This window comes from Suncus etruscus, chromosome 1 (genome assembly GCF_024139225.1).
Source record: "Suncus etruscus isolate mSunEtr1 chromosome 1, mSunEtr1.pri.cur, whole genome shotgun sequence".
Lineage (NCBI taxonomy): Eukaryota > Metazoa > Chordata > Mammalia > Eulipotyphla > Soricidae > Suncus > Suncus etruscus.
The window spans coordinates 24,655,409-24,676,119 of record NC_064848.1 but is presented as its reverse complement, the minus strand read 5'-3'; the positions used below and the strand labels follow the sequence as shown (position 1 = coordinate 24,676,119).

Below are 20,711 nucleotides of genomic sequence, written 5' to 3'. Positions count from 1 at the left end.
TAGGATAGACCGAGATTTGATCCTCTGGCATCCCAAATGGTCCCCTAAGCCAGGAACGATTTCTGAGTGCATAGCCAGGAGTAAAACCCTGAGTGTCACCAGGTGTGGCCCAAAGACCAAAAAAAAAAAAAAAAAAGAAATATATATATTTAAGAATGTGAAGCTGGGGCCGGGCGGTGGCGCTAAAGGTAAGGTGTCTGCCTTGCCTGCGCTAGCATAGGACGGACCTCGGTTCGATCCCCCGGTGTCCCATATGGTCCCCCAAGCCAGGAGCAACTTCTGAGCACATAGCCAAGAGTAACCCCTGAGCATTACCGGGTGTGGCCCAAAAACCAAAAAAAAAAAAAAAAAAAACAACAAAGAATGTGAAGCTAAAAGCTTTCTTCTTTCCATTTCAACTGTTCTCCATCAAAGGATATCATAATCATTGAAATAACTTAAAAATACCAATATATAAGTCCCACTCCTTCATCTCTAATTTAATGGAGTGAATTAAGGGAGAGCACAGAATTATATTTTATAATCTCTTAAAGTGAGACCCAAGTAGAGTCACCCTTGCAGATGTCCAGATACCTCTTTTTTTTTGGGGGGGGGGCTGGGGTTGGGGATGGTTGGGTTACATCTAGCAGTGCTCAAGGGCTAATCCCTATTCTGTGCTCAGAAATGAGCCCCTGGCAGTAGTACTGTGGATATGAACCAGTGCTTTCCTTCCTGCACCATTTCTCCAGCTTCTTCACATGCTTTGTTTGTTTGTTTTGTTTTTTGGGCCACACCCATTTGATGCTCAGGGGTTACTCCTGGCTAAGCGCTCAGAAATTGCCCCTGGCTTGGGGGGACCATATGGGACGCTGGGGGATCGAAATGCGGTCCTTCCTTGGCTAGCGCTTGCAAGGCAGACACCTTACCTCTAAGAGCGCCACCTCTCCGGCCTCTTCACATGCTTTTTGATGCAGGTACAAATATAACAATGCTGGTCTGTAAATAAAATATATATACATATATATACACACATATATATAAACACTAGCCTTCTACTAAGGAATATTCAGAGTTTTCTAGGCTTATTTCTAACAATGTTATCATCACTTTAAACATAAATTCACCCCTGGTTTGCAAATGCTTATCTGTTTATCTTTCTGTCCCTTATTCATAGTTCTGTAATTCACTAAGGCTCTAAAATTCCAAAGGACTTAAAAAATTCATCCAGCAATAATACCTGAACTTGAATTAAGGTAAGACCAGAATTCATTATAAGTTCATCTATTTTGGGGCCGGAGAGATAGCAAGCAGGTAGAGCGTTTGTTTGCCTTACATCCAGAAGGACAGTGGTTCAAATCCCAGCATCCTATATGGTCCCCCATGCCTACCAGGGGCGATTTCTGAGCACAGAGTAATCCCTGAGCGCTGCTGGATGTGACCCAAAAAAAAAAAAGTTCATCTGTTTTATCTTTCTTTTTTTTATATATATATATTTTTTTAAACACCTTGATTACATACATGATTGTGTTTGGGTTTCAGTCATGTAAAGAACACCACCCATCACCAGTGCAATGTTCCCATCACCAATGTCCCAAATCTCCCTCCTCCCCACCCGACCCCCGCCTGTACTCTACACAGGCTTTCTATTTCCCTCATACATTCTCATTATTAGGACAGTTCAAAATGTAGTTATTTCTCTAATAAACTCATCACTCTTTGTGGTGAGCTTCCTGAGGTAAGCTGTAACTTCCAGCTCTTTTCTCTTTTGAGTCTGAAAATTATTATTGCAAGAGTGTCTTTCATTTTTCTTAAAACCCATAGATGAGTGAGACCATTCTGCGTCTTTCTCTCTCTCTCTAACTTATTTCACTCAGCATAATAGATTCCGTGTACATCCATGTATAGGAAAATTTCATGACTTCATCTCTCCTGACAGCTGCATAATATTCCATTGTGTATATGTACCACACTTTCTTTAGCCATTTGTCTGTTGAAAGGCATCTTGGTTGTTTCCAGAGTCTTGCTATGGTAAATAGTGCTGCAATGAATATAGGTATAAGGAAGGGATTTTTGTATTGTATTTTTGTGTTATCTTTCTTTTTAATGTGAATATTCATTATTTGCTGTTCTGAGGTGCTGCCACACACCACTTTCTGGGGCAGTCACACAATATATAGAAAGAGTAAGTGTTTTCTGAATTTAAAAAAAGTATTTAATTCTTTTTTGTTTGTTTGTTTATTTATTTATTGTTTTGGGGGGCCATACCAGGTGACACTCAGGGGTTACTCCTGGCTATGGGCTCAGAAATCGCTCCGGGCTTTGGGGACCATATGGGACGCTGGGGGATGGAACCACAGTCCATCCTAGGTTAGCACATTCAAGGCAGACTCCCTACCCCTTGCACCACTGCTTCGGCCCCAAAAGTACTTAATTCTTAACACATCTGATCTTAAGGGAATTGAGGAAATTAAATGAGCCATAAAAGGAATTATTCAAGTATGTCAAATAAGGTATCTCTATATCCTCCCATCAGCTCTGATGAAATACAATCCATTCTACAGTGATTAAATAAATCATAGAAAGCTCAGGATATATTCCTATAATAGAATTGCTGTGCCCATGTGTATGACTGACAGTTCTCACTGCAACCAAACATTTAGCAAATTTCAAAGGAAATCTTGTACTTTTACAATAAGATTCCTGGCAGTTATCACATTAACCTAATCAAGGACAACATCTTCAGTAATGGACAGTAATATCACACCACACCTGACAGTGCACTAGGAGAAAACTGAGAGCATTACCTTTATTATACACTTAACTTTATAGGGATATATTTTTAGATGCTTTGCATGACCATTTATTATTCCAGCAAACATAAGCTATCGGGTTTTTATACTAAAAAGTTCCGAACAACAGACCAACTCAATGCTCACTTGAAGGGAAGTATGCAGGTAGTTGTTTAATGTTCCCTTTCTTCCTTCTGAAGGAAAGAGGAATGTTAAACAATAACTTCCTTTTCTAAGAAAGTTGCACAAATGTAAGTATTGTACTTAACCTGGCTGCCATAAACCAGGTAGTGGATTAAAAGAACAAACTCTGGAACTCAACAGGAAGTGTCACATACTGGTTCCTCCTTTGAGCAGCAACAGGATAGGATCCAACCTGTCTCACTTTTCTACCCCTTAGGTTATTATGAGGATTAAAGGAAGTAACACACAAGAAGAGTTTATGGCATCTGACAATCTGGCACTCAGTAAGTGTTGATCCTTACAAATGCAAATATGATTTGCAAGTTATTAAAAAATGTAAGAGGGACTGTCAGTTACAATACTGTAAATGATAGTGGCTGGAGGAATAGCATAGCGGGTAGGGCACTCAGTCGACCCAAGTATGATATCCAACACTCTATATGGTCCCCTGAGCCTGCCAAGAGCGATTTCTGAATGCAGAGCCAGGAGTAACCCCTGAGCACCACCGGGCATGGCTGAAAAACAAAACAAAACAAAACAAAATACTGTAAATGATAGGGTTTCATGTATACAATGTTCTAACACCTGATCCCTGCCAGTTGTCCACTTCCCCAAACAAGGTAAATTCAATGCTCTAAACCAATTTTCATTTTCTTGTCTTTGGCTATTGTTGCTACTTTAATATAATTCTTTACACTACACATGAGAGAGAGCATTCTGTAACTATTGTAGTCCATCTGACTTCATTCAGCACAATGCTCTCCAGATCCATCTATGGAGAGGCAAACTGCACGATTTTTCTTTTTTTTTTTTTATAGTATTTCACTGTGTATGTGCACCATCATTTCTTTATCCAGTCATCTGTTCCAAGACACTCAGGATGCTTCCAGAGTTTGGCTACTGTGAACAGTGCTGTAATGAACATAGGCATGCAAAAGTCTCTTTTGGAATAGAGTTTTGCAGCCCTTGGGTAGACAGCATGACATTTCCTATAAAGAAAATGAATGGTGTAGACAATGAGGACAATACCTTCCATACTTAATTCTACTTTGTGAAAATTAAATATTTTGTTTTCTCCTATGGACTCCACTGTCAGCATCAGTAATTGCCACTGGCCAAATGTCCCAGATGAGGACCAAGTTAGGAAGAAAGGCTTGTGGAAGCTTGGTGTCTGACTGGAAGGAAGGTGTACAGGCAGCCACAGAGGTTATTGTTACAAGTGACTGAGATTCCAAATGGAGCTAATTTTACTCAGATTTTATCCCTGGTGAATAAAAAGGCACAGATACAGGTAAGCAATGACAAAGACTATAGGGAGTATAACAGAGTAGTTGACAGTTGTCAAATACTTCAAATACTTCTTTACCATCACCTTAGAAAATTAATGTGAACTCAGAAGAAAGAGTCTAAAGAGACTAAGTCAAAGAGGTACTAATATTCATTGTAATTCAGGCTTCAGAATATTCTTTTTTTTTTTTTTTTTTTTTGGTTTTTGGGCCACACCCGGTGACGCTCAGGGGTTACTCCTGGCTATGTGCTCAGAAGTGGCTCCTGGCTTGAGGGACCATATGGGACACCGGGGGATCAAACCGCGGTCCGTCCAAGGCTAACGCAGGCAAGGCAGGCACCTTACCTTTAGCGCCACCGCCCGGCCCCCAGAATATTCTTTCTCTCAAATTTCATCATAGAAAAAAAATTTCATCATAGGCATCTAACATATTTTAAGATGACTTACCTAAGTCAGTTAAACTTTGAAATCCAGGATTTCCTGAAGAACAAATTAAGTGGTGTATCTTGAAATTTTCTCCCTCTTGGTAAAGTCATTGAAAAAAACTAGAAATTCTTGTTAACTAAAAAAATTACATTTAAGATTTCAATAAATAGGCTAAAACTGGGTTGTTTTTTGTTTTTTTGGGTTTCGTTTTGTTTTTGTTTTTTACTAATAGGACAAAAGTTTTATAGATGAACAAAAGCCACCTTTAATCTTTTAAAAAGGAAAACGGAAAACACAGGGATGGGCAACCTGCCAAATGTATATGAACTGCTTGAACCTCTCAGTTAAATGCTTTTCTTTTCCATTTCCTTATTTTCACAAAGGGCTTTAAACTATATAGTTAAGTAAATATGAGCAACGGAATCTGATTTTCTTGCCTGACCAATGTCACCACACCACTGTAGATAATGAGGGAGCCACACCTTGACTATTTCTGGAAGGAAGTTGCCACAGCTGAGTATCAGAGAAACTAGAGGAAGGGAGAGGCGCTCCAGCAGGATGTTCTGATGTCACTGATGAGAGCAAACAGACTTGAAACATCTCATCACACACACTTTTGAGTAGGAAAGGGCACCAGCAACTTGTTGGTATTTTTTTGTTTTGTTTTGTTTTAAGATTTAGACACTTCTTATCCTGTAGTGTCAAAAATGTTTCTAAATCATGAGCCAGCACACCAAGGCCCATAGGCCATATTCTGTCTTTTTGGTAAACAAGTTTACTGAACAGCACACCCATTCCTTTATGCACATAGCATCACCACCATTACACAAGCAGATTGAACAGTTGAATCAGAACTCAGAGATTTACTGAAGATCAAACTTGTTTTAAAAAACTGACTATGTAGAGAAAATTTATCAACTCCTCCTCTAAAATGTTATGGTTAAGTGATCAAATCTACTGGACTGGGGCCGGAGAGATAGCACAGCGGTGTTTGCCTTGCAAGCAGCCGATCCAAAAACTGCTTTAAGAACTTAGCATTGGGGCTGGAGAGATAGCATGAAGGTGAGGCGTTTGCCTTGCATGCAGAAGGTCGGTGGTTCAAATCCTGGCATCCAATATGGTCCCCTGAGCCTGCCAGGAGCAATTTCTGAGCGTAGAGCCAGGAGTAACCTCTGAGCACTGCTGGGTGGGATCCAAAAACAAAACAAACAAACAAACAAACAAAAAACCAAACAAACAAAAAAAAGAGAACTTAGCAGAAATAACACAGAATCTTCTTTCACATTCACAATCCACAATTAAACATGTTTTCTCCAATTCTGGAAGCTTATAGTTTAGAAAGTAAAAACTTGTTTAGTGAGTCTTTTCCCCATTTGTATTCTTTGAGGAAATGTCTGTTCATTTCTTCTCCCCATTTTTTGATGGTGTTCTTATTAAGTTCTGTTAGCATCTTGTATATTTTGATATTAGCCCCTTGTCTGATGGGTATTGGGTGAATAGTTGCTCCCATTCTGTGAGTGGCTTTTGTATCTCAGGCACTATTTCCTTGGAGGTGCAGAAGCTTAATATATTTCCATCTGTTTATCTCTGCTTCCACTTGTTTGAAGAGTGCTGTTTCCTCCTTGAAGATGCCTTTTGTCTCAATGTCATATAGTGTTTTACCTATGTGTTGTTCTATATAGCTTATGGTTTCAGGCCTGATATCATGGTCTTTAATCCATTTGGATTGGATATTTGTGCATGGTGTTAGCTGAAGGTCTGAGTTCACTTTTTTGCAAGTGGCTAACTGGCTATGCCAACACCACTTGTTGAAGAGGCTCCATTTTGGATTTCTTGCCCCTTTCTCAAAGATTAGTCAATTGTATGTCTGGGGGACATTCTCTGAATACTCAAGTCTATTCCACTAATCTGAGGATCTGTCTTTATTCCAATACCATGCTGTTTTGATAACTATTGCTTTGTAGTACAGTTTAAAATTGAGGAAAGTAATGCCTCCCATATTCCTTTTCCCAAGGATTGCTTTAGCTATTCATGGGTATTTATTTTTCCAAATGAATTTCAGGAGTATTTGATCTACTTCTTTTTTTTTTTTATTTTGTTTATTGGGCCACACCCAGCATTGCTCAGGGGTTACTCCTGGCTGTCTGCTCAGAAATAGCTCCTGGCAAGCACAGGGGACCATATGGGACACTGGGATTCGAACCAACCACCTTTGGTTCTGGATCGGCTGCTTGCAAGGCAAACACCACTGTGCTATCTCTCCAGGCCCTACTTCTTTGAAAAATGTCATGGGTATCTTTAAAGGGATTGTATTAAATCTATACAATGCTTTGGGGAGTATTGCCATTTTAATGTCTCCATTTCCTTGTGTCCTCTCTTATTTCTTGAAGCAGGCTTTTTGTAGTTTTCTTTGTATAGGTCCTTCACCTCTTTAGTTAAGTTGACTCCAAGATATATGAGTTACCATCTCACACCACAGAGACTGGCACACATCACAAAGAACAAGAACAATCAGTGCTGTGGAGAGAAAGGAATTCTTATTCACTGCTTGTGGGAATACCATCTAGTCTATCCTTTATGGAAAACAATATGGAGATTCCTCCAGAAACTGGAAATTGAACTCCCATATGATCCAGCTATTTCACTCCTAGGTATATACCTAGAAATACAAAAATACAATACAGGGGCCGGGCGGTGGCGCTAGAGGTAAGGTGCCTGCCTTGCCTGCGCTAGCCTAGGACGGACCGCAGTTCGATCCCCCGGTGTCCCATATGGTCCCCCAAGCCAGGAGCGACTTCTGAGCGCATAGCCAGGAGTAACCCCTGAGCGTCACCGGGTGTGGCCCAAAAACCAAAAAAAAAAAAAAGAATATTCTGAAGCCTGAATTACAATGAATATTAGTACCTCTTTGACTTAGTCTCTTTAGACTCTTTCTTCTGAGTTCACATTAATTTTCTAAGGTGAGCGTCACCGGGTGTGGCCCAAAAAAAAAAAAAAAAACCAAAAATACAATACAAAAATCTCTTCCTCACACCTATATTCATTTCAGCATTATTTGCCATAGCAAGACTCTGGAAACAACCAAGATGCCCTTCAACAGATGAATGGCTAAAGAAACTGAGGTACATATACACAATGGAATATTATGCAGTCGTCAGGAAAGATGAAATCATGAAATTATCATATACATGGGTGTACATGGACTCTATTATGCTACATAAAATAAGTCAGAGGGAGAGAGGTAGACACAAAATAGTGGTTTTTGGGCCACACCCAGCTGTGCTCAGGGGTTACTCCTGGCTATCTGCTCAAAAATAGCTCCTGGCAGGCACGAGGGGGGGGGGGGGGAAATAGGGCATTTGGGACACCGGGATTCGAACCAACCACCTTAGTTCCTGGGTCAGCTGCTTGCAAGGCAAATGCCACTGTGCTATCTCTCTGGCCCTCATCTATGGGTTTTAAGAAAAATTAAAGACATTACTGTAATAAAGCCCAGAGACAATAGAGTTAAGGGCTGGAAGGGCCAGAAGGACCAGCTCAGAATTTGAAGCTCACCACAAAGAGTGGTGAATGCTGTTAGGGAAATAACTACACTAACAACTAGCATGACAATGTTAAAGAATGAGAGAAGTAGAATGCCTGTCGCAAATACAGGCAGGGGCAGAGGAGGAAGGGGCATTGGTGGTGGGAATGTTGTACTGGTGAAGAGGGTATTCTGTTTATGACTGAAACCCAACTACAAACATGCTTGTAATCAAGGTGCTTAAATAAAAATTTATATATAATGGGCCCGGAGAGATAGCACAGTGGCATTTGCCTTGCAAGCAGCCAATCCAGGACCAAAGGTGGTTGGTTCAAATCCCGGTGTCCCATATGGTCCCCCGTGCCTGTCAGGAGCTATTTCTGAGCAGACAGCCAGGAGTAACCCCTGAGCACTGCTGGGTGTGACCCAAAAACCAAAAAAAAAAAAAAAAAAAGATTTAGATATAAAATAAAAAAATTTCTGAAGAAAGAGTAATACAGAAGAGTGGCCAGGAGGGTTTTCAATTAAATAGGATCCAAGAAAAAATAAATAAAAAATAAAATAAACAAATAGGTTCCAAGAGACAAGTGTAACTATAAGTAAGTGTTATTTAGGAGTTAACCTAAGTCCTAGTCAATATCAGAAAAAGAAGTATGGAAAGAATTAGAGACATGAAACTGAATTGGTGAGATAATTTTTACTAGAATTGTTGTTAAACACTATAGCAATAAACTATTAATTATTTCTAAAAAAATAAACTTGTTTAATGAGGGACCAGAGCAATAGCACAGCAGTAAGGCATTTGCCTTGCATGCGGCTGACTCTGAACGGACCTAGGTTTGATCCCTGGTGTCCTATATTGTCCCCCAAGCCAGGAGCGATTTCTGAGTGCATAACCAGGAGCATCACCAGGTGTGGTCCAAAAACAAAACCAACAACAAACCAAAAAAACCTTGTTTCGTGAATGTGCTTATTTAGTAATATAAAATGAAATTATAGAAAAGCAAGATGAATGGTCGAAACCAATTTCCTACTTTTGGGGGACAGGGTACTCCTGATTGGGGACTATGACCACCAGAGCTATACCTGGTGGGTCCAGGAAGGTTGGGCATGCAGTGCAAGGGATCCCACAGACTTCACTAATACAAGGCATGTGCTATACCATTTGAACTACATACCTAGCCCCTGTATTCCAAAATGTCTTCCCCAGCACTTAGAATCTTCTTTTTATTAATTTTTAAATGTTTTTATTCATTTTTTTTGACATTTTGCATTGTATAGTACTATCAACAATGGATTTTCATAAGCATAATACCAACAACACACCTATCACCAGTATATATATATATTTTTTTTTGTTTGGTTTGGTTTGGTTTTGGTTTTGGTTTTTGGGCCACACCCGGCGGTTCTCAGGGGTTACTTCTGGCTGTCTGCTCAGAAATAGCTCCTGGCAGGCACGGGGGGATATGGGACACCGGGATTCGAACCAACCACCTTTGGTCCTGGATCAGCTGCTTGCAAGGCAAATACCGCTGTGCTATCTCTCCAGGCCCTCACCAGTGTATTTATCTCCCTTTCCCAAGGATCCCAACCCTCTCCAACTCAACTGTGTTGTTCAGTTCTCTATTAAATTGCCTTTGGCCCTTTGTTGCTATCTTGTTGTGTATCTTTAATATGAAAGAGACTATTCTGTATCTATCCCTTTCCTCTGACTGACTTCACTCAGCATGATATCCTCTTGTTCTATCCATGTTGCTGTAAATTGCATGTTTTTGTTCTTCCTGAGAGCTGTATAGTATTCCAATGTGTATTCCATAGTATTCCAATATACACCACACTACTTGGTCAATTTATTCAGAGTTTGGATATTTGGGTTGTTCCATATCTTGTACTAAATATGGTGGAAATATAGGTGCAAATGCATTATTTTAAGTAAATGATTTTTTATATATTTGGGGATAAATGCCAAGAAATGGTATTTTTGCGTCCAGCTCTCACTGGACTTCATAATCTAGGAAAACACTTGTTACATGAACACAATATTACAATGCATGTTAGCACTGATTTGACTGATTTGACTGATTATTTTAACCATAACCATTACACGGATGATCTTAACAGGTCAAATCATCAAGACATAAAGGCAAAGTGGGAAGAATTTGGCAAAATTATGAAAGCCCTATGTTCAGGACAGCACAGGTAAATCAGCCCAAAAGACTAAGATACCCATTGGGAAGTTAAATGACCAGTTTTCAGGACACAGCCAACAAGATTCACACGAACTACTTCTATTTTATGAAACCTCTTCATGAATACCTAAATAAAGTTGATAGGCAGGAAAGACATAAAGAAAAATCAATGATTATCTAGATGACTTAAAAGCTGTGGAGCAGGGGCCGGGCGGTGGCGCTAAAGGTAAGGTGCCTGCCTTGCCTGCGCTAGCCTTGGACAGACCGCGGTTCGATCCCCCGGTGTCCCATATGGTCCCCCAAGCCAGGAGCAACTTCTGAGCACATAGCCAGGAGTAACCCCTGAGCGTTACCGGGTGTGGCCCAAAAACCAAAAACCAAAAAAAAAAAAAAAAAAAAAAGCTGTGGAGCATGCTTGACAGAGATACAAGCAGCTCAATGAGTCTATTATTGCTACACTTTCCAAGGACAGCTCAAAGCCGTAGTCCAGTGCCTTACCTGTCACAAAAAGTCTAGGATATTTGAGATTTCCATGCATCTATCCTTGTTGTTGGCAACCACATGCAAATGCATGCTGCAGGATTACCTCAAGTTATTTTTCAAAGAAGAAAAACTGACAGAAAATAATTGCAATACTTCAATATGAAGTGGAATTCTCTAAAAAAAAAGACAGAAATTTGGAAAGTGCCACTTGTGCTTTTAATACATCTGAAACACTTTCCTACAATGTCAAGCAAATGCAAAAATTACAGACCTACATGGACATCCCCTTGGAAAATTTTGACTTGCACAGTACTTTATAGATACAACTCTGAAGAATAAAACCAACTCTTTGTTTTGAACCATTATAGTAACATGGACAAAAGTCATTGCACAGCCTATTATAAAAATGCAGCAAGACAATGCTAGTTTAAATTTGATGATCATGAAGTTTCAGAAATCCCCACCGAGAGGTCTTATATATGTGAAGTCTTATATCCTTTTTTATACTTCAAAGAGAACTGCAGCAATGGACATAGCTGCATAATTAAAGCAGGTTTTCAGCCAACTGCCCTTTATATGTGTCTATAATAATGTTCAAATGCTTTTACCCACCTTATAAGAATGTTTTAGTGACTTAACTTTAAATTAGTATGTCTGCAATAACTTTCTCTTTTTTTTTTTTGTTTGTTTGTTTGTTTTTGGGTCACACCGGCAGTGCTCAGGGGTTACTCCTGGCTCTATGCTCAGAATCGTTCCTGGCAGGCTCGGGGGACCATATGGGATGCCGAGATTCGAACCAATGACCTTCTGCATGAAAGGCAAACTCCTTACCTCCATGCTATCTCTCCAGTCCCAGCTTTCTAATGTTTTTGTTCACAGAGATCCTTGAAGAAAAAGTTGGACATCCTAGATGCACATTAGTGTTCTATACTATTAGACTCTTTTTTTTCTTTTTCTTTTTTTTCTTCTCTTACTATTAGACTCTTATTACATTGCTCATTATAACATGTTTGTTTTTTTTTTTTTGGTTTTTTTTTTTGGTTTTTGGGCCACACCCGGTGACGCTCAGGGGTTACTCCTGGCTATGTGCTCAGAAGTCGCTCCTGGCTTGGGGGACCATATGGGATGCCGGGGGATCGAACCGCGGTCCGTCCAAGGCTAGCGCAGGGAAGGCAGGCACCTTACCTCTAGCGCCACCGCCCGGCCCCTCATTATAAAATGTTTTACCAAATATTCAATGTCTTATATTATTTTTAATTTTGTCATGCCTGCTAAAATGATCTAATGTCTCTTCCACAAATATCTTTGGAGAAGGTTTCTATGCTATAGACTCTTGTTACAGTGCGCTGGCAACCTACTTTCAATTTAAGCATGTTTGTAATCATATACTAATGTTTTGTTCTCATATTCACACAGGAAAGGAACCTGGACACTCAAGATCCATAATACAATACTCCATGATATAGACTCTTTTTACAGTGCTCATTACAATATTATTTAGTAAATTCTGGGAAAAGCTGTGTATAGGTATAGATAGAAGTCCCTTTCTGGGCCGGGCGGGGGCGCTAGAGGTAAGGTGCCTGACTTGCCTGCGCTAGCCTAGGACGGACCGCGGTTCGATCCCCCGGCGTCCCATATGGTCCCCCAAGCCAGGAGCGACTTCTGAGCGCATAGCCAGGAGTAACCCCTGAGCGTCACCGGGTGTGGCCCAAAAATAAACAAACAAAAAAAAAGAAGTCCCTTTCTTTTAGAAACACGGACTGAAAATTTTATGTTGAGGAGGAGGCCTTCCACCCTGAACATTTGTCATAATGACTTGACTTAGGCTTCAGTTGCTCAAACTATTCACCACTGAACCTGGGGCCCATTAATCAGAACCAACAGTTTTCTGCATCATCACCAGGATTCGACCTACAACCAGGGCAGGTTTTTGTGCTGCCCTGGCACAGATTGCACCACGGTTGGCTCCTATGCCACTCAGATGATGACTTGGAAATAGCAACGACTTGTATCCTGGACAGATTTCCATGCCATGCCACCTAACAGTGAAATGAAACCAAGACATACTTCGTGATGCCCTGACATCCACATAGGGCCTGTGCTAAACAAGATCTCTAAATACAGAAGCCTGTCTGTAACAAACACGATAAGGAGAACTTTTCCTGGTACCTTGGGGTTAAACAAATTTACTTCCTGAGGCCTGTAGTTGGTCTTATGACTAGATGCTTCATGGGCAATGACACCCTGCTCTTATGCTAAAGGCTTTTTTTTTTTTTTTTGGTTTTTGGTTTTTGGGCCATACCCGCGATGCTCAAGGGTTACTCCTGGCTGTCTGCTCAGAAATAGCTCCTGGCAGGCACGGGGGACCATATGGGACACCGGGATTCGAACCAACCACCTTTGGTCCTGGATTGGCTGCTTGCAAGGCAAACGCCACTGTGCTATCTCTCGAGGCCCTAAAGGCTTTTTTCCATTTTATTTATTTATTTTGGTTTTTGGGTCACATCCGGCAGCACTCAGGGGTTACTACTGGCTCTATGCTCAGAAATCGCTCCTGGCAGGTTCAGGGGACCATATGGGATGCCGGGATTCGAACCACTGGCCTTCTGCATGAAAGGCAAATGCCTTATCTCCATGCTATCTCTCCAGCCCCGGCTTTTTTCCTTTTTATTTCCCCAACTTTTACTGTACCTATACAAAATACGGACACCCTTTTTGCCTCTAGATAAGGATTACCCCTGTTTACAGAGAACTTTGGAACCTGATTTATTTCGTTTGTCTCATAATTCTGCATTTCTTATGAATCAATAAGGAGGAGTTGTTGGAGTAATCAGTTTTCAACCTACTCAGGATATTTCTTCTTTGCATGTTCTGGTTCCACCTGAGCAGGAAGAACCTTTGAACTGACCCCCTATCCCTACCTGTTCTCCACCCATGGGGAAAGTCTTACTCTTCTCAGTAAAGACCTCATGTCAGAGAGACTTCTCACAGTTTTTGGCCCATAGCTTGCCTGTTTGCCTGCCAGTGCCCTGTTGCCTACTGGGAAATAGCTTGTGGTGAAAGTTCCTGAACTTGTTTTATCTCTCTAACCTGTGTGGATTATTTCCTGTGTCGGAGTCACTTCCAGACCCATGTTTCCCAATCCCTTAGGGACTGGGGTATGAGGCTTTCTCTATACCATGTCATCTGCTAACAATGATAATATGACTTATTTTTTTGTTTTTTGTTTTTTTTTTGGGGGGGGGGGCCACACCCGTTTGACGCTCAGGGGTTACTCCTGGCTATGCGCTCTGAAATTGCCCCTGGCTTGGGGGGACCATATGGGACGCTGGTCCTTCCTTGGCTAACACTTGCAAGGCAGACACCTTACCTCTAGCGCCACTTTCCCGGCCCAGATAATCTGACTTATTTCTTTCAAAAATGTGGATTTGATAATTGTTTCTTGTCTGAATGCCACAGCAAGGACTGCCAAAACTATGTTGAGTAAGAGTGGTGACAGTGGACAGCATGTATTGTGCCTGATCTAAAGGCAAAGGCTTTCAGTATCCCACCACTGAGTAATATATTGGCTGTGGGTTTTTGATGGTCATGACAATATATGGGCATATTCTTTCTATTTCTAATTTTTGTAGAGTATTTTTTATCATGATGGGTGTTGACTCTTGTCAAAAGTCTCTCAACATTGATTGATATGGTCATATAACTTTTATCTTTTTGCTGATATGGATTATTACATTAATCAGTTTACATTTATTGAACAATCCCTGCATCCGTTTCTTTTAGGTTCTAGAGCTTGGTGTCATAATGTTGTTTATAGTACTCTATTATAATATTTTGTATTTTTGAGGGGCCTTTTGTGATTTCTTTTTTTTTTTCTTTTTCTTTTTTTTTTTTTTTTTTGGTTTTTGGGCCACAACCGGCGGTGCTCAGGGGTTACTCCTGGCTGTCTGCTCAGAAATAGCTCCTGGCAGGCACGGGGGACCATATGGGACACCAGGATTCGAACCAACCACCTTTGGTCCTGGATCAGCTGCTTGCAAGGCAAACACCGCTGTGCTATCTCTCCGGGCCCGCCTTTTGTGATTTCTCCCATCATCTCTGATCCTACTTGATTTTGTTTGGTTTGGGGGACACGCCCAACAGTGTTCAGGGCTTATTCTTGACTCTGTGCCCAAAAATCACTCCTGGCATAGCTCAGGGAACTATATGGGGTGCCAGGGATCAAAACTTCCTCTAAGATAATTTTCCCCCTAACGACAAAAAATATCAGGAAGATAGAGCTAAAGGTTGAAACCTATAGAGAAGGCCTCTCAGAATGCCATCTGTGGCACTTAGGGTCCCTCAAGCACCACTAAATATTCAACATTACACCTAATATATATATAGTACTAGTATATATGCAGTATCTATATCTAATATCTAGTATATATATGGCATCTAGCATATGTCTAGTATATATTTAGTATACATGTAGTACTAGTAGACATGTAATACTAGAACTCATGCAGTACCTAGTATGTAGTGTGTTAGTACATATTATCTAATGTTTACATGCAGTATACACTTAGTATACATGTAGCTTCTAGATGCATCTACTATATGTGTACTACTAGAACACATGTAGTATCTAGTATACACGTATTACAATGAAGTAGCACTGCATCTCAGAGATCTCAGACACTAAATCATCTATCTGCAAGTGACCCTCTGGTTCCTGATACTGCCAGGAGGCCTTCAAAATAATCTTTCATTTGGACAACGTTAGTGCATAAATGGGCACATTGTTACAAAAAGAAAAACAAAAGTATAAATAAGAACACAACGGGATCCAAGACGGGGTGCTGCTGGGTCCCATATGTAATCTCTGCTTCCCTCCCGCTCTACTGGCTACCAAGGTGTTTTAGAAGAAGAGTTCATCTCTGGGGTTCGCTTTGCCTTTCTGCCTTTTAGCTCTCTCACTAAGTGCTCACCCCAAACCCCAACCCCTGCTCTCCACAGTTCATTTCAAGTGACACTCCACTGCACCAATTTCATCAGGCCCTGCCCTCTACTTCCTATGTTCAGACACAACCACACCAGAGTTAAGTCAGGTCACGGAGAAGGCGAGCTAAATGTCAATAGTCTCAACCCTTTCCCTCAAAAACAAAGTAAAGTCTTTTCCTCTCCAACATTAGCTGAGCCTATGAGCAGTAATCCTTAGTCACTGCAATCAGCAATCTGCACAACCGCCGCCCCCCCCCCAACACACACACAAACACACAAAGCATGCCTTCTCCCAAAGGAAAAAAGCGTCAGTCTTTCCACAGATAAAACAAAACACACCTCTGAAAGACTAACCTTCCTCACCTTAAGCACCTAATTTGGGCTACGAACAGTCAAGCCTGCATGATCACTGATTTCTGTTTCAAAATAAAAGATATTCTTCCAAAAGGCCTAAATTTAGCTTCATCTTTTATAAGCCAGGTAGAAGCTAAAACATTTTAGGAGACACTCAAGAACCGATGCTCTCGGACATCATCAGCTCAAGCTACATACTACAAAGAAGTAGTCAGAACCTCAGGCGACTGAACAGCCAGCCATAAGCCAACACAGTCCATTCAGGACAGCTGAAATACTCAGCCAGGCTTTGAGGAAAATCTCAATAGCCCAGAGGCAGGAATGTACGATATTTACATAAATCAAAGTTATAGGCGTTTTGATGATCTCCACACCAAGCTGAAGAATTCTGAAAGTCGTGAAAATCACATCCATTTGGGAATATGCCCATGCATACCCAAATGAATCGTCTCCATGACTGTAGCAATGATTTCTAAATGCACACTTGAGAAAAAGACAGAATCTTGCAGTTTGGTCGAACCCTTAGCGCTAGATGGAGTTGTCTGGTGTGAAATCCCGAGGACACGAGCCCGAGAGAGCCTTCCTGTCAAGGGACAAGAGAAATCAGTCTCCAGGGTCCTGGGCATCGTGATCCCAGGCAGAGAGAGAAGCCACCACCAGTAGCGAGGGTGCAAGGAGGTCCTAAGCGCGCCGCTGCGGGCTCTGGCCCTGGAGGCAGGGCCCCATTAGCACGACTCTCCCAGTCCGCGGCGTCTCCGCGCAGCCGCGGAGGGGCCTAGGCGAGGCGGCCAGTTCAGGGGCCTTGCGGTGCTCACCTACCTCACCTTGGGCCGCGCGCGACTCTGAAGCCCCGGAGCTCCGCCGCTGCAGCCGCCGCCGTCTCCAAGAGCCTCTGGCGCCGCGCGCCGCTCGCCGAGCGAGCCGCAGCGCCGGTCCCCGCCCCTCGGGAGACGGGCTGGTGCGCTGATCGCGCCCCCTAGCGGCCGCCTCGCCCTTGCCGCGGCCTAGTGGGCAGGTTGGAGCCAGGGGCGGAGTTGGGGGTTGAGGGGACGCTCCCACGGGGCAATGTAAGGGTGAGCCCAGGGACTGTACCCCCACTTTCTTTTTTTGTTTTTGTTTTTGAGCCACACCCAGCGGTGCTCAGGGCTTACTCCTGGCTGTCTGCTCAGAAATAGCTCCTGGCAGGCACGGGGGACCATATGGGACACCGGGATTCGAACCAACCACCTTTGGTCCTGGATCCGCTGCTTGCAAGGCAAACACCACTGTGCTATCTCTCCGGGCCCTGTACCCCCACTTTCTACCTCCGCCTTCCAGCTAGCCTCTGGCTCCTTGGTGCCTGGTGATCCACTCTCAGCATGAGTCCGCCTTTCCTCCCTGGAGCACTGTTGTGTATTTGTTGTAATATTGTTTTTGCCTGTCATCCCACCTGGATCTTCCAGGTGGGGGTGATTAAGGAAAGAAAGAAATAGCTTGTTGGGGAGGCATAGGGAGCTCTTTTGCCAGAACTGACGGCTTGTTCGGTTTGCTTTTTGGAGCTGGCTGCAACTGACAAAAGACTCCTTTTGCTGAACCTTTGGTCCCCTAATCTTTTGCATTCGTTGATTATTTACTCCGGATATTATTATCAAAGTCTCCCCCAAAAGGGGGGACGGAAGAGTGGGATTCAATTTATCTTTCTGGGAGTTATTCTTAGACTTGCAGACCATCAACAAGGGGTTTGACCTCCCCCCACAGAGCACCACCTTGCATTTTTCTTAAGTGTGCATGGGATTTTTTTATTTGTTTGTTTGTTTGTTTTTTGTTTTGGGGTCACACCCAGAGGCATTCAGGGGTTACTCTCCAGGCTCTGGCGCAGAAGTCGCTCCTGACAAGCTCTGGAGGACCATATGGGATACAAGATTCGAACCAGGGTTTGTTCTGTGTTGGCTGCATGCAGGGCAAATGCCTTACCACTGTGCTATCGCTCAGGCCCCTTAAGTGTGCGTTTTAGTGGCATTTAGAAATCATTGCTACAGTCATGGATCAGATTTCACGTATACCGTATGGACATGTACCCAAATGGATATGACTTTCGCAGTGTTCAGAATTCTTCAGCTTGGCTTGGGGGTCATCAAAGTCCCTGAGCACCGGCTTGGGGATCACCAAAGCTCCTGAGCACCAGCCTTCTGCAATCATGAGCCTTGCCCATCAAGCAAGATCTTCCTACAACAGACCTTGGGCTACACTGGAAAACATCCTAGGCCTGCGCTGCTGGATCTTCTAGAACTCTCGAAATTGGACTCAGAGAGGACACACAGTCCTGCACAGAGCATCCCCGCATGGCGCATCCTGCACAGCGCCTCCCACAGGCCGGTCAGACTTCCAAGGCAAAAGACCAAAAACAAAACAAAACAAAACAAAACAACCAAATATGGACGATTTTGGTCACATTAAAGTGTTCCACGTTTGCAACAATTCTACAGTTTGTCTTGGGAGGTGGTGAAGAAGGAAAACACTGAGCTATGCTCAGAGGTCATTTCTAGCGGGGTTCAGAGGGAACTTATGTTGTTACCAAGGATGGAACCTGGGTCGGCCACATGCAAGCAAGGGCCCTACCCTGCTGTTTGCTTCCATCCATCTCAGTAGGGAGAAAAGGAGGGAGGAAGATTTTAAAGACTGCTTCCAATTAAGGTTCCAACCAGAACAACTTCATCATAATACATGACATCTTGGGCCCGGAGAGATAGCACAGCGGCGTTTGCCTTGCAAGCAGCTGATCAAGGACCAAAGGTGGTTGGTTCAAATCCCGGTGTCCCATATGGTCCCCCGTGCCTGCCAGGAGCTATTTCTGAGCAGACAGCCAGGAGGAACCCCTGAGCATCACCGGGTGTGGCCCAAAAAACAAAAAACAAACAAACAAAAAAATACATGACATCTTTAAGATAATACTTTGATACTCTTAGACCACTTAGTCACTAAATCCAAAAGTCAAGGATGACTTGGACATCATCAATTCTGGCTCCCCACCCACAAGGTTTTTTTGTTTGTTTGTTTTTTGTTTGGGGGCTACACTCAGTGACGCTCAGGGTTATTATTTCTGGCTACGCGCTCAGAAATCACTCCATATGGGAACCATATGGAACACCAAGGATTGAACCCAAGTCCATCCTGGGTCAGCCGTATGCAAGGCAACCGCCCTAATGCTGTGCTATCGCTCTGGCCCCACCACAGGGTATTTTTATTAAACAAAACCTACTTAGAAAGGTGTGCAAGGAGAGAACGAAGGAAAACTATGTGTTCAAGAGAGAACACAGACTTATCCACACTGAAAATAAAAAAGCAAAGAAGCAGAGTCAGACAAGCACAACAGAGATTTGGGGGTTTTGGGCCACACCCGGCGGTGCTCAGGGGTTACTCCTGGCTGTCTGCTCAGAAATAGCTCCTAGCAGGCACGGGGGACCACATGGGACACCGGGTTTCGAACCAACCACCTTTGGTCCTGGATCGGCTGCTTGCAAGGCAAACGCCGCTGTGCTATCTCTCTGGAACATATGGGATGCTGGGATTCGAACTGATGTGTGTCCTGTGTTGGTTGTATGGAAGGCAAAAGCCTTTAACGCTGTGCTATCACTCTGGCCCCAGTCATTGCTTTTTTCAATAGGTCTCCTTTATAGCAACTTAGTTGGGACTAAGTGATTAGGGAAAAAAGAAATTTTTCTTTTTTGTCTTTGGGCCACACCCAGCAATGCTCAGGCATTACTCCTGGCTCAGCACTCAGGAATCATTCCTGGAAATGCATGCTGGATCATATGGGATGCCAAGGATTAACTCCTCGAGGGCCACATGGGTAACCAACCAGGCTATCTCTTTGGCCCTGATTTGTAAACACTTTTATGAAACAGGTCTAGGAGCTAGGGCAGCTGGCTGAATTAACCATATGTACACTGAAAGAATCAGTTCACGTCAACTTTTTGAGTGGCTTTTTGGCCAAATTTGGAATTTATTTTGTTTGGAAGTACCCATATGTATTTTAGGCTAATGACAACTGGAGTCAGACAATGTACTTAAGAAAGACACCGAGGGCCCGGAGAGATAGCACAGCGGTGTTTGTCTTGCAAGCAGCCGATCCAGGACCAAAGGTGGTTGGTTCGAATCCCGGTGTCCCATATGGTCCCCCGTGCCTGAGCAGACAGCCAGGAGTAACCCCTGAGCACTGCCGGGGGTGGCCCAAAAAAAAAATTTAAAATTAAATGGTATTATTATCTTATCTTTAATCTGGCTTCCATCCCTTAAAATGTCTCTTCTCTTTCACTTCCACTTCCACTCTTCCACTCTTTAATATCCAAATTGCTTTTAAGCTCTCTTTTTTTTTCTCTTTAGTTCCTTCCTGAGCTATGCTCACTCTGTCATTTCCTATATCCTTCCCTAGTTCAAGTCTTATCATATCTTTGCAGACCGCATTAACAGTTTGCTATCTGGTCTTCCTTGGGTCTCTTCTGGTTCCAGTTGCAGGATATTTTTCATGTTGCTGC

General features: G+C 42.7%; 1 protein-coding gene across 1 annotated transcript in view; it reads right to left on the bottom strand.

Annotated features, from left to right (window-relative positions):
* Nucleotides 1-17,065, bottom strand: part of GOLM1 (golgi membrane protein 1) — a 61,463-nt gene extending 44,398 nt beyond the window's left edge. The window contains exon 1 of the mRNA XM_049784388.1: nt 17,017-17,065. The gene's annotated coding sequence lies outside the window, so the exon portion shown is untranslated. The remainder of the gene's footprint in view (nt 1-17,016) is intronic.
* Nucleotides 17,066-20,711: the final 3,646 nt, after the last annotated feature.